This window comes from Acipenser ruthenus, chromosome 16 (assembly GCF_902713425.1).
Source record: "Acipenser ruthenus chromosome 16, fAciRut3.2 maternal haplotype, whole genome shotgun sequence".
Classification (NCBI taxonomy): Eukaryota; Metazoa; Chordata; class Actinopteri; order Acipenseriformes; family Acipenseridae; genus Acipenser; species Acipenser ruthenus.
This window is the reverse complement of record NC_081204.1, coordinates 8,047,890-8,061,809: the sequence shown is the minus strand read 5'-3', so window position 1 is coordinate 8,061,809 and position 13,920 is coordinate 8,047,890. Positions and strand designations below refer to the sequence as shown.

The following is a 13,920-nucleotide window of genomic DNA, read 5'->3' as shown; positions in this document are numbered from 1 at the left end:
TCAAATCTCTCTTAAGTCAGTCCCAGTGGCTGACGGTCACCTGAATAAATCCCCTCAAAAACGTTCTTTAATTTTCTGGACCTTGAATAACCAGCCATCTGTTTAGGCCCTTTCTATTCTGGTTTCACAGTATTTTTTACAAAACAATTGTCCACATTTTTTGTAATTATCCCAACTTTATCTAGTAATGTTTTTGGAAGAAAAACTAAAATCATTTAAAATTTAAATGTATTAATAATAATAATAATAATAATAATAATAATAATAATAATAATAATAATAATAATAATAATAATAACAATTCACGGGACAGGAGCAAGGGCTGAGTGGAGGAAGAACCTCAGGAATTGGAAAATGAGAGAAGTGCTTTGTGACTTAGAAAAGAGGACAGGGTTTCCCCTGGCGGAGGTGAAACTGAACCGATCGTCCTCCAAGGTTGGGAAGCAACCGTTACTAGCTGCAGCACATACACACAGACACAGCACACAGGCACAGACATGCAGGTGTAGACCAGTGTGTAGTTGTGACATGTCTCTTCCTCTGTCTCTCTTTTAGGATTACAAGAGGAGCCTGCGCTTGTTGAGTCTGGATGGTATCGAGCAGCTGGCAACCCGCATGCTTCACCCTGAGGCTGTGCAGTGCATGGAGCTGTCCTTCCAGGAGGAATACTTCTGCTCTCCACCTCCCCTTTCACCCCTCCCTCCCTCCCCCCCAATGCACCCCTTTCCCGTCTCCCCCTCCCACATCATGCCTATCCCCTCTCCCTCTCCCCTTCTGTCTCTGTGTAAAAGAATAGAAGGTCGCCACCCGTGTTTAAAGAATAAAACCTTTGGATATTCCTGCTTGCCCACCGGGCAAGTGATTTAGGAGTCCACGATGCTAACCACCAGAGGCGTCATTCTACAATAATGCTAAATATGTACTGACTATTCTTTAATAGTTTGGACTGGAGCATTGTATATGTTTGGTAAGACAAACCACATGATACACCCTTTCTCAGCAAATACTAAGAACTATATAAAGCAATGAACACATGTATTTCTTTAAATATGCTTAATATAACAAGAACAGTAATAATAACAGTAACAATAACAAGCCCTAAAAGGGTATTTACACATAAACAACGACACACACTTTAAACTACTGCTTTAAACCATTTTAAGCCTTTTCATGGTCCTCCATATGTCCTTGATCATAACGGCTGTCCTCTACAGGGTTAGCTTTCCTTGATAATCTTCCATTTCCCTTCCCCGAATCTTGAGACCCCCTTTCTCAATCCACTTTGTCTCTTTCCAGGTCCACTTCTGCAGAAAGAAAAGGAGTGTGTTAATACAGCTCACTTCACTCACGCAACGCCAATAAATCAAAGTTATTTCTCTGCTTTGGTTGCAGGTAATGCTTAGGCATGTTGACACCTAAACAGCAGTGCTAACTTGGCCTATTTAGGAGGGATTGTCACTCATGTTGTTTCATCAGTAATAATTAATTAAAAGTAGATTGAGTACAGTAGTAGGGGGTATGACAGTTTACTTCATAATGGAATGGCAAGAAAAACATCTAATGTTTACTGTTTCAGCACTAAGAAACTTTGCAAAAAGTCAAACCTGCAAGAAGTGGAATTATTTACCTCATAGACCTACTGTGCAATAGGTTTGGCTTCAAAATCTGTCTTCCTTTCAGTAGCATGAATCTGTAACTGCAAATAGATTCATGATTCTCACACAAAGCCTCATACACAAAAGACTACTGGGGGTATATGGAGCCAGGTGGTACAGTGGGCTAGTTCACTTGCGTGTTGTGCTGGTCTTTATTTTCAGCGGCTTTGTTAATTTTACCTTATAGTCGTCGAAAAAGGAAGTTCTTCCATGGAAGTGAAATGGCACAGTGGGCTATCTCACTGCTATGCTGTGCTGTTCTTGGAGGACTGGATTCAAGTCCTGGTGGTGCCTTTCTTTATTTTCAAATAATTGGATAATGTCCTACATAGACAATGAAAAAGCAAACACTTCCATGGAAGTGAGGTGGCAAACTCACTATAATACTGTGCTGTTCTTGCAGGACTGGATCCGAATCCTGCTGGTTCCTTCCCTTATTTTCAAACACTTGGCTGATGTCCTATACAGACAATGAAAAAGCAAAGCCTTCCATGGAAGTGAGGTGGCGCAGTGAGTTAATTCACTCGTATGCTGTGCTGTTATCCTTGGAGGAACTGGGTTCAAATCCCACTGGTTCTGTCCTTTATTTTCCAAGAATTGGATAATGTCCTACATAGGCAATGAAAAAGCAAACTCTTCCTAGTATGCTGTACTGATCCACCTTGGTGGACGGGATTCAAATACCGCTGGTTTTTCTTTGTTTGCCAAGACTTAGATAATGTCCTATATAGACAATGAAAAGCAGAGCCTTCCATGGATGGGAGGTGGCACAGGGGGTTCGCTCCCTAGTATGCTGTGCTGTTGCATCTTGGTGGGCCAGGGTTCAAATCCCACTCGTTCCATCCTTTATTTTCAAATATTTGGTTAATTTACCTTAAAAGTCACTGTGAAGCGCAGCTTTCCTGTGGGAGCTTGTGGCGCAGTGGGTTAGTCCCACAGCCCGCTCTCCCTGAAGACGGCGGTTCGAATCCCGCTCCCGGAGGTGAGTTCCTGAGGTGAGTAATGATGTTGGTTGTAAGTAACAGTGTCGGTTGTGTTTCCACAGATGGAAGAGGAGAAGACCTGTCCTGCGGAAGTAGGATAGGATAGGATAGGATAGGATAGAAGGGGGGGGGGTCTGGCCCCCCCCGCCCGGGTGGAGAGTGAAAGGTGGGTGTGTTGCTGCCTGAGACGAGAGTAGTGCGACAAACAATAGTTTTTGTCCACTTGTCTACCATTAAAGAAGATCCTTCCAACTACTCATTGTTTTATAAGGTCTCATACTTTTACAAGGTCATACTTATTTTTTTAGTAACTATGACCCTGTAAGTAAGTAAGTATGACCTTGTAAAAGTATGAGACCTTATAAAACAATGAGTAGTTGGAAGGATCTTCTTTAATGGTAGACAAGTGGACAAAAACTATTGTTTGTCGCACTACTCTCGTCTCAGGCAGCAACACACCCACCTTTCACTCTCCACCCGGGCGGGGGGGGCCAGACCCCCCCCCCTTCTATCCTATCCTATCCTATCCTATCCTACTTCCGCAGGACAGGTCTTCTCCTCTTCCATCTGTGGAAACACAACCGACACTGTTACTTACAACCAACATCATTACTCACCTCAGGAACTCACCTCCGGGAGCGGGATTCGAACCGCCGTCTTCAGGGAGAGCGGGCTGTGGGACTAACCCACTGCGCCACAAGCTCCCACAGGAAAGCTGCGCTTCACAGTGACTTTTAAGGTAAATTAACCAAATATTTGAAAATAAAGGATGGAACGAGTGGGATTTGAACCCTGGCCCACCAAGATGCAACAGCACAGCATACTAGGGAGCGAACCCCCTGTGCCACCTCCCATCCATGGAAGGCTCTGCTTTTCATTGTCTATATAGGACATTATCTAAGTCTTGGCAAACAAAGAAAAACCAGCGGTATTTGAATCCCGTCCACCAAGGTGGATCAGTACAGCATACTAGGAAGAGTTTGCTTTTTCATTGCCTATGTAGGACATTATCCAATTCTTGGAAAATAAAGGACAGAACCAGTGGGATTTGAACCCAGTTCCTCCAAGGATAACAGCACAGCATACGAGTGAATTAACTCACTGCGCCACCTCACTTCCATGGAAGGCTTTGCTTTTTCATTGTCTGTATAGGACATCAGCCAAGTGTTTGAAAATAAGGGAAGGAATCAGCCCTCCAAGAAGAACAGCACAGTATTATAGTAAGTATGCCCACTTTGCCACCTCACTTCCAAGTTGCTTGTCTATATTTGAAATTACCCACTATTTGAACATAAAAGAAGGACTTGAACCAACTACACTGCTAATCAGAGTCCAATGCTTTACCAATTCAGCCAGCCAGCAAGCTGCTTTGCAACTTAGTAAAATGCCAACTAGGACTTCAATTTATTCTTTGTAAAATATGAAGGGGCAAATAAAGAATAAATAATGTGTTCAAAACACAACGCAAGACCTAAACCACAACTCTGGCGTTTCTTTATTTGTTGTCTATTAAGCAGAGAACACCAGTGCTGTGTCTTTGTGTTGTACTGGTTGTCATGGCATTTATTTTGGCGTCATGGCAACCAGAGTTGGGCAGGGTCCTGTGGGAGGGACTTCTTTCTTGCATGAAAATGTATTTCCTCCAGCCAAAGAACTGTGTCCTTCCAATGCAATGATTTTTAGAAGGGAGCCCCTGCCAGTGAGCGACACCCTTTTAGAGATGAATAAAGTGCAAGATACAAGTCATAAGTTAGACATTAGAAAATAATCAAGACAAAAATAGTGACACGCAAACAAAAAAAGCAAGGCAGTGAGCAAGGGCATGACTTGAGGTTTAAATAGAGAAATTGACAGTAAAGAGTCTCAGATAGATTAACAGGAAAGAATGGGGAAGGCGTCCCAGCTACTGCCCCCTGAACCACACACAAAGTTACAATAATAATAGTAACACTTATTATTATTAGGCTTAGAACTGGAATATGGAGAACCATAAAAACAAGCAAATATAGCAACACAAAGTAAAACAGCAGACATAATATAGAATGTTTTCCCCTTGATGGTAGCCTTTTATGAAAATATTAATTAACCCAGTAATAATTGGCTCTACTGTAGGTCAGCAGTGGGACAGCTAGCAATATTATATTGGCAGCTCATGATAAACAGGGCCCATATAACTAAAACTCATAACTTTAAGATCAAAAACAGTAAATATCATTACCAAGCTCTTACAGTCAGTATTTGCTTCTTAGATTCAAATACATTTTAAGTGGTCTCTCTTTAGGCTCCAAAATCTTATAAAGATGTTGAAATAAAGTATCAGCTGCTCTGAACAATAGCTATTTGATACAGGGGGGTTTTGTGTAGAATTGAACTGTTTCAAGGCTTGAACCTGAGGTCTGTTTGAGCTTTACGAATGTCAATAGAACCCATACAGTGAATATTCTGCTTTACTGTTACTATAGTGAAGTTACAAAATGTAACTATAGTTATCACATCTTTAGGGGACGCCAATATTGAGATTATAGTAAGGTATAAACTCAATAGGAGATGTTATTGATGACGAGCGGGGTTTGCTTGTGATACATGGTGACATTTAGCATACAAAACTGGCACTCTGCGAGTTTAAACTAGTTCTCACTCACTTAGTTAGGAGGCAGACTTTAAACTAGAAATATTCACTTGTTGAGGTGAATATAAAAGGGCAATGACAAACTGACATAAAATATGTCATTCACTTAACATTGACTCAAAATGTATTACAAAAATGACAATATATCTCAATGCATGTTAGGTGTTATTGGCTGGATTTCTTGCGATGTGTTAATTCCATGAAAATTAAACTGATCTATTTAAAATACTGCAAAGGCAAAAACGTACAGAAAGGGAAAAGAATCACTGTGAACAATAATGGTCTATTCTACTTTTTCAAATGGACATCCAGTATGAATTACAAATGCAGTTTGTTGCATGCTCCCTGGAGCAAACTATTAAGGAGTAATAGAACTCTGGAGACCTGCAGAGGTGTTATCTTGTCACATTTAATCAAATGAATGTATTGATCTGTCCGATACTAAACACACACTCAATTACTCCAAGACATACTACTTGAGGAAGGGGAGCAAATCTTTTGTAAAACAAATACTTTCTTTAATTGCCCTGTGATCTCTAACTTCTACAATACCATATAATCCTTACAAACACACACATTATTTAGGACATTATTTTTAAACCTGGAAATAACATAACAAGTTTGGTTATCCTGAGGGATTGGCACTGATTCAGATTACAAAACAGAGCTTCTTTAACCTTGTAGGCTTGGATGACACTGCATCCGTATTTATAACATGTATATACCCACCTATAATTAAACTGTGAAATACATTTAGCAAAATATGTTATTTATTTGAGCAAGCACAAAGACAGGAGCATAAACAAACCAATCACATATTTGCCGGCATGACATTTAAATAGGTGTGACAGATTACAATACGGCATATGAAATAGTACATTGAGATAACATTTGTAGTTGATTACTTTGCTAATTATGCCAGTGTTTTATTAGTCATATTAACGCTACCTTATTATCTCTTACTTGTGTTGTTGCTGAATGTTTGTTTTTATTACGAGTTTATTATTATGGCACCTGTGGTTTTCTTTTTGTGAGCTGCATTTAATATTTTGCCCAATGTACACAGGCATACACATATATATTATATGCAGTTTTAATATCGGGGCACTTTGTGTACCAAGGATTTGAAAATCTATACCAGTACCTGTGAGTCTCTTCCATGTATTTTGTCTGTAACAGAATGTGGATGTTTATTGGATTCCATTTCATTTTGAAACCAAAAAAGAGTATAGAATCCTCCTAGGGTCCGAACCCAGGGTTACTATCAGCTCCCAACTTGGTCAATTTCTTCCCTGTTATAGCTTGATTAATTCCTTCCCTTGATACTGCCCAGTGAGACCATCTTTTCAGTGTGTGGTTCAACAGAGCACTGCATCATCAACACAAAAGTTCATTGGGGGTTGCTGAGTAAGAAATAATTTGTTTTTCACTGCCACCAATAATGGCACTATAGAGCTGTCTTATTTTTTGTAATGTTTTTGTTATGTGTATGTAAGAAAATCCCTATGAACTAGCCCATAATGAAGCAAAGGCATACACCTTTCTTGTTCTCTCTTATATCTACAGTATACCTGTTTGTTTTATTGAAACAATTTCCTCTTGACACTGCCAACTTTGTTCGTTATAAAATAAAGCAACACCAGGCTGCTCTCTGGAAACTTCTCTTGTTGTTGGGACCATTTGTTAAGCAATTAGCTCAAATCAAGATTGTTTATATTGTGGTTTGAACTATTCACATGGCAAAAATTGCTTTAAAATGTCTACAAAACGTACAGCAAGTTGTCAGAAAAAAAAGGTTGCCAAGTGTTTTATGGGCTTTAGCCTAGTTGGTGACCCAGGCCTTGACTTTTGCATCTAGTGTTTAGAGTGACCTCGTGTCCTTTTCTTAAATTTGTTAAATTAAATTATGGCTGGCAGGAAGTCTTTCCTTCAGGGTATATCAATTGGAGAAAGCAAAGTCTGTTTTACATTTGTTTTGACATCTTTTTTTTATTACAATTACATGTTTCTGATTTTGTCTGGTGGTTGTTGTGTGTTACTAGATTACAGAATAAAACAACAATTTGATTTCCAATTGAATATGTCCGATATTTCTGTAGATATGGTAAGTGTCCCTCACATTCTAGTATGCCTGGTTTTCATCTTGAAACGTGGCCCGGCCTGCCTAAACATGGTTTAGGTCCTGTTAAGGCAATTATCACCGCTGAAAGAGTACATAAAGCGATACCATTCTCATGAAAATGTTTTGATTACTCTTTTTTTCCTGTTACTAGTTACTGTATTAGGCTTCTATCCTTTATTTGTGAATTAATGAGCTAACATATCCTTTTGAATTCCATAAAACTAATCATCAATCATGATACAATCCAACCCTTATGATGGCTATTATGAGACAACTAGCACAGTGTTAACAGTTGAACAATTGAGTGAGTTCTTCATTATGACAGACTCATATTCTTTCCATTTTGCAGTGCAGCTAAAACCTAAAAATATGATATAAATAGAGAAGTTGGGTTCTGTATTCATTTTATATTCACACTCTCTTTCTGTGTTGACAATTTTGCATTCTTTATGAATGCCGGTTTTAAATGAAATTCACTGCTCTGCAGCTATTGTGAAGTAAACAGCCAGCTTGCGTTACCATGGAGACGCACAAAGAATGTTGGATGTTAATTAACAATCGACTTGCATATCATTGTCTTTCATATCATGGCTGTGTCACAGAATATTATTTACCTATTATTTATTTTACTTTTTTTCCTTACAGTTGCATTGGTGACTGAAGCATTAGCAGACATTAAAAATGACCAGTATTAGTATTTATTAATGGAAACACTAAACACTCTACTACTGTGAGCCAAATTGAAGAGGATGTGAGGGTTGTTAGCCTTAAAAGAATGTTAAGTGACCAAAGTCACTTTGTCACTGTTGTGAATGCTTTTGGTCTATCCCATTTAAGGCCTTGATGTGGCAATTGTAAATCTCCAATGAAAGATAATCGGGACGGACCACAACTATTTGTCTTAGATTCTTTTGCTGAAACCAAAGGGTTATAAAGTGAAAATCTTACACGAGAGAAGATCTGTAAATCTGCCAAGGGTACAAAGGATCCCGACATTAAGAATTAAGGGGCTAGACATACAGAGGAAAGTAGTTAGTATGGCGTGTGGTTTATGGACGACCAAAAATAATTCATAAAGCACAAGCAATTTTTTGGTTCTATGGTCAGTACAAGCCTTGTTTGAGTGTAGTACAAGATTCTGCTAAAGCCTAGACATCTGTATGGTTCTGATTTACACAATACTAAATATAAATTATATTCTTATGTCAGACAATTCTTGATCCTGAAACACAATAAGTCATTTCTAGTATTTTTTTTTTTTTTTATGTACTGTATATCTTGCACTTTCTTCTGACAACATACAGTATGGCTTCAGTGTGCAATACCCACTAGAAAACATCATCCTAGATGAATGCTGGAAACGTGGTTGTGTTTATGCTATCTCCTGGTATTCGCTCATGCTGTCCATAGGGATTATATTAGTCATGTAAATTCAACAATTCATGTCCTCTTACCCCTGCCCTTTGAGGCACGCTACATTATTTAGGTTGGATACTTTGAACACTTAGGATTAAGTCACGTTCCCTGCTTGGGTTTAAATTTATGATTTAATCTTAATTGTGATTCTTGCTAATTTAGCATACCCACTGAGGTTACTTTTGATTAAATCTTTCCATTAGTTAGCTACGTATACATTTGACACGTATGTGGCGTTGCTGTTCCATATACTGTACCGTTATAGCATGTGTCAACTATTGCTTGTTAAGGCCTTCAATCCAAAGAGCATTTTGTTCCTTTTTTATTTACAAAAATATACACAAAAAGGCTGATTTTAGAACCATGCATAATTCTCTTTGACATCGAATAATATGTATATACTTTTGTGTGCCACTGTATTTACAGCAACCATACTTTAAAGATTATATGAATCAAATAATCTCCAGTAATGGTCCCCACATCTTATTAAAGGTGTTTGATTTCCCATGATCATCCATGAGGAATTTCTTCCATATTCAGTACACAGCATTGCATTTTGTGTGCACAATGGCCTCCTCTCGTTTGTAAACTTTCTTATGTTCTTATGTTCTAAATAGTATGGATATTCTAAATAATATAAACTTTAGTCGTTTAAAACAATTAACCCATTAGGGCCAGCCTGTAATGTAATTAACTTCAGAACAGATCATAGGCCATGATGGGTTGGGAAATAAATACAGTTGTGCTAGGTGAACAGTGCCTGCCAGTCCTTGCAGTACTGCAGCCTCAGATTTAAATACAGAGAAACCATTCTGTATTTTCTTCCCATAAATGGTAATATCTGTTTGACATTGGTGTGCACTCATTAAAGCAATTTTAAATGCTCTCAACCCCATGCACAACACAATGCTACCTGACCCAGAAATTTCTTCTGCTATTGTTAGAGATACTGTACTGTTATCTTGTGTGCTAAAGCTTTCCTTAAAATTTAATTTGGGGTCCAGTTTGCAAAGCTTTTGCATGTTTGTGAACTCTGCAACATTTTCTTCTTTTCTGATTTGTCAGGTTTTTTTTAATTTTTTTATTTAGATCAGTTGTCTCTCGAGCCTGAATAAAAAATGGTGTGACCATAACAGCAACAGATCTCAATTTATAGGCCTGCAATGTTTTCAAATCCTTTTCTCCCAGGTGTATTTGAGGAGACTACAGTAGATGAATCATTAACAGAGCTAAAGAGTGAGCAGTAATTAGTAATTCAGGACAATGATATCATTTCTAGTCAGGGATAGCTTACTAAAACTTAATTTTGAGCACCTGATTACAACATAGTGCCAAAACCAAGAGACATGACAGAGTCTAATTCAGAATACAAAATTAAAACGTTGACCCATCCAGAGAACAAAATAAAGCTTCCAAGTGTCGTGAAGATTAACACCGAGAACAACAGCTTGGTCTCATTGTGAGAAATCCAGCACCATTATATTCATGTGAAAAATACAAAATGTCAAATGGTATATTGCCATGAAAAGGTACAAAAAAAAAGAGAAAAAGAAATCTGCCTCTGACATGTTTGGGCTGAAGAATAAATAAATCATCTTTGAACAAGAGACACAAGTGTTTGGTATGCAAAGAGTGTTTTTCACAAGTAAATATTCAGTTTCCCACTGGGTCAGACACATTACTTACCACAAACAAGCTTAAAATTCCCATTAGAAGCTGTTTTTTTTTTTTTTTTTTTTTTTTGCCAGCCTGTTTGCATATTGTGCTGTTTCAAATCCTTATATTTTTTTAAAATAAAAAAAAAAACACCATGAAACCCAAGATGACTAAAAAAGTACGCCCGGTTGGTGGCTGTAAATGCCACTGAATTTTAATATAGGATTATAAACACAAGCTCTGTCTAATTTACAGGCATGGTAGCCTTCCTGCCAAGTAACACTCCCAGCCAGACAATTTAACAAGCTGCGCTTACAATGCGGTGGCCACAAGCAATTCATTGTGTTGTTCCATAATGTCACCAGCAATATATCATTAAACACTGGAGTTTATATAAGGAGGAAGAATTAGCATTAGCAAAGAGAGGTAGACTTCCCAACCAAAGGAAAACATAAAACCATTTTTTTAAATATAGCAAGCCTGTCTTTAATGGCTGCCAAGCTATAGGTGTTGCTTCTCATTCCTACACCGTACAAGCATTTGTACAACTCCACAGCAGAGGAAGGAAACTTCAATTCAGTTTTAGGATTTTTAGTGGGGCTTGCGAAGCAAGGGTCCCCTCTTTAAATCTTCGACATCTTCTTCTTCTTCTTCTTCTTCTTCTTCTTCTTCTTATTCTTTGGCACGCTACTCCTCTTACATCGTTTAAGCTAGAAACGCCGTTCAAACTTTAAAACGTGTAGATCGGTCTGGAATAGTGTGCTTGTATACAACTTTTTGATATCTTTTATACTTTTTAAACTATTACTCATTTTGTCCTTTTTTTCTGTCCATCTTCATTCTCTTTAATGGGATTTTTTTCAACATTCTAAAGCTCCCCATTTTTTAAAAACTCCCAGACTTCCAACATTTGGAAGCAAACGATGTAACTTTTGACACAAATCAGCTACTTTGACCACTTTCTCAACAAGTTAGACAAATACTTAGAGCAAATGAAATCTTCATCTACTTCTCTGCTATTCAAATACGAAATCAAAACAGGAATGGTGTCTACCAATCAAGAGGTACAGCTGTTTTAGTAACCGCATTGAATTAACTGTCATAGAACTTTGAGAAATTTCAAATTATTGTACGTTCTAAGCATGAGACAATTAGTAAACAATGTGACTTTTGACACAAATCAGCTACTTTGACCACTTTCCCAATAAAGCAAGCCCCACAACTTTACTTGTAAAGTTACCATCTAGTTTTTATTGACATTCTTTAAGTGAAATGTCGCCCCCTAGAGATTCTAATGAGACGTTGTTACTGCATTAAACGTACCAATACATTGCATAGATCAAACTGTTAAGAACCACTTGAGAAAGGGGACGTCAATGTTTCTCCCTTTAAGTTTTTGTAAAATCAATAGCCACACGTGTGTAGAAAACATGCCTTTCATCAATTAATATAGTATTATATAAATATTAGCTTCATCCTTGCAAAATGCATTGCAATTTTTGTTCGTACTTATGTTGTTTCAGTAACACCGATCAGGGTACTTCGTCCGTAGATGACGCGCCCCCTTAATTAAACAAGGTCACCAACCAAAATAACGCCCCACAATGAAAGATTTGTTGCAATGATAAACTGGTAAAAAGTGACGTTATTGTTATCTTAAACATTTAAAATATCTAATTTAAGTTTATTTACCTTTTCAATGCCTTCCTTTTCTCTATCAGGAACTTTATTGGTCATCTAGCGTGTTGTAGTGCCCTGCAATGCAGCTTCCTGATTAGTGTTGAGGTTTCTGTGTGTAAGAATGTTTCTTAGCTATCATGCATAAGCAGCTGATTATATATTTAACAGAACTCTACTTGGTAAATTATACATTTAACCTTACTAATCTGGCGATGTCAGTTATATTAATTTTATTTTGTAATTCTATGATACATGGTTTGAGTAGAACATTTCTTGATATGGGTGTGAAAGAACTTTTAAAACGTTTAATTCTATTAAGGTCACAGTTGCTAAGCTAAAATGAATTAAATAATTAAGGAAAGCTGTTATAGAACGTGGATTTGTGAAAATGAAACGTCAGATCTTTCCAGTCAATATTTTCTCTGTGCGTTGATAGTAAAACTTGTATCATTCTTGTGCTGCCCTCCAGTGGTAGGCCATGAAATGGGTGTTTCCACTGATTGTGGGAAAAAGTTTATTATTTTAATGCCAATGGCACATACTGTTTTTGTAAAATCCACACTATAGAACCATGTTAAAAAAAAATGGGGAAACAATAAATAAGCAACTTCTTAAGTTAAATGAAAGGTATCTTGGTATACAGTAAATTGTCCTCACACAGTCTGGCTGGAAGTTACTTATTTTCAATTAAATATATTCATTTTTTTGTTTTTGTTTTTTTTTTTAAAGAGGGATTTATCACTGTATTGTAATAATACACATAATCAATTTAAAACAAATTGTTTGAAATCATCAGAAATTTCAACAGCAATGCAAAAGCTAGCTAATTGTATTTGAAATATACAAATGGTATAATTAAATTGTTCTGTAATACACAGCTGTGCAAGAGGGATTTTAGACTGAGAAAACTATTGCCATCTAGTGGAGAGTACTAGCAGGTGCACGGGGAAGCAATACAGTTGTATTATTTTAGTCTATTTGATATGAAACAGCTTGGATATGCCAGGATTTTGTGCCATACCTAGAAATCGCAAGGTACTTTACAATAAAAGACAGAACAACTGCTAGGCTTGCATAGCTTCTTTTTATCTGGTACAAGATAACAATTGTCTTTAGTTTATACTTAAAAACATGATGAGTTTCAGTTTCTAAGATGTGTCACAGGGTTTCACAAAGAACACACGGCTTAAATAGCAATGACCCAGGGTAGTGTTAGGGATGGGACTAAAATACTGCTTCTAAAGACACAGATTGCATAGGGTGTTGATTGGGTAGGAGTGAGATTTTAACCCATGGTGGAGAATCACTTTGTCCAGCAAGAAAAATGTAGTCATTAAATTGTAGTGATCCACAGCTGACTATGATGATTACAGTAATTGTACTTTATCTATCAGTCTAACCAAACTGTAGAACATTGAGAAGGGCTATATAACTACTGTGAAAATTGTTGATGAATTGTCAACCTATTGCATAACTCACTTCACCACCGGTATTGCTTTATGTCATGAGTTTAGCTGATCTTTACTATTTCTGACAATAATACAAATAATAAACTTTTAAACTCTGGAGCATTTACTTCTTCAAGACTTCTTACTGTCCAGGTTTTCATTCACCGGGTCATAATCATTCTTCCATCTTCCTTGAGCTCACTGTTAGTTATCCCTGTGTTTATAGTCTGAGATAAAATGTCATGCACATTTTGTTGGATACTTCTTGTCATTATCCAGGCTCTACCAACAATAAGAGGTCAATGTTCTTCAGAATATCCAAATATAATAT

General features: G+C 37.4%; 1 long non-coding RNA gene across 1 annotated transcript; it reads right to left on the bottom strand.

Moving 5' to 3' along the window:
- Positions 1-807: 807 nt before the first annotated feature.
- On the bottom strand, positions 808-12,236 carry LOC131697655 (uncharacterized). Its single transcript, XR_009307425.1, has 3 exons — positions 12,154-12,236; positions 1,628-1,696; positions 808-1,304 (listed from the first exon to the last, which is right to left on the bottom strand). It is a non-coding gene; the product is annotated as an uncharacterized LOC131697655 (long non-coding RNA).
- Positions 12,237-13,920: the final 1,684 nt, after the last annotated feature.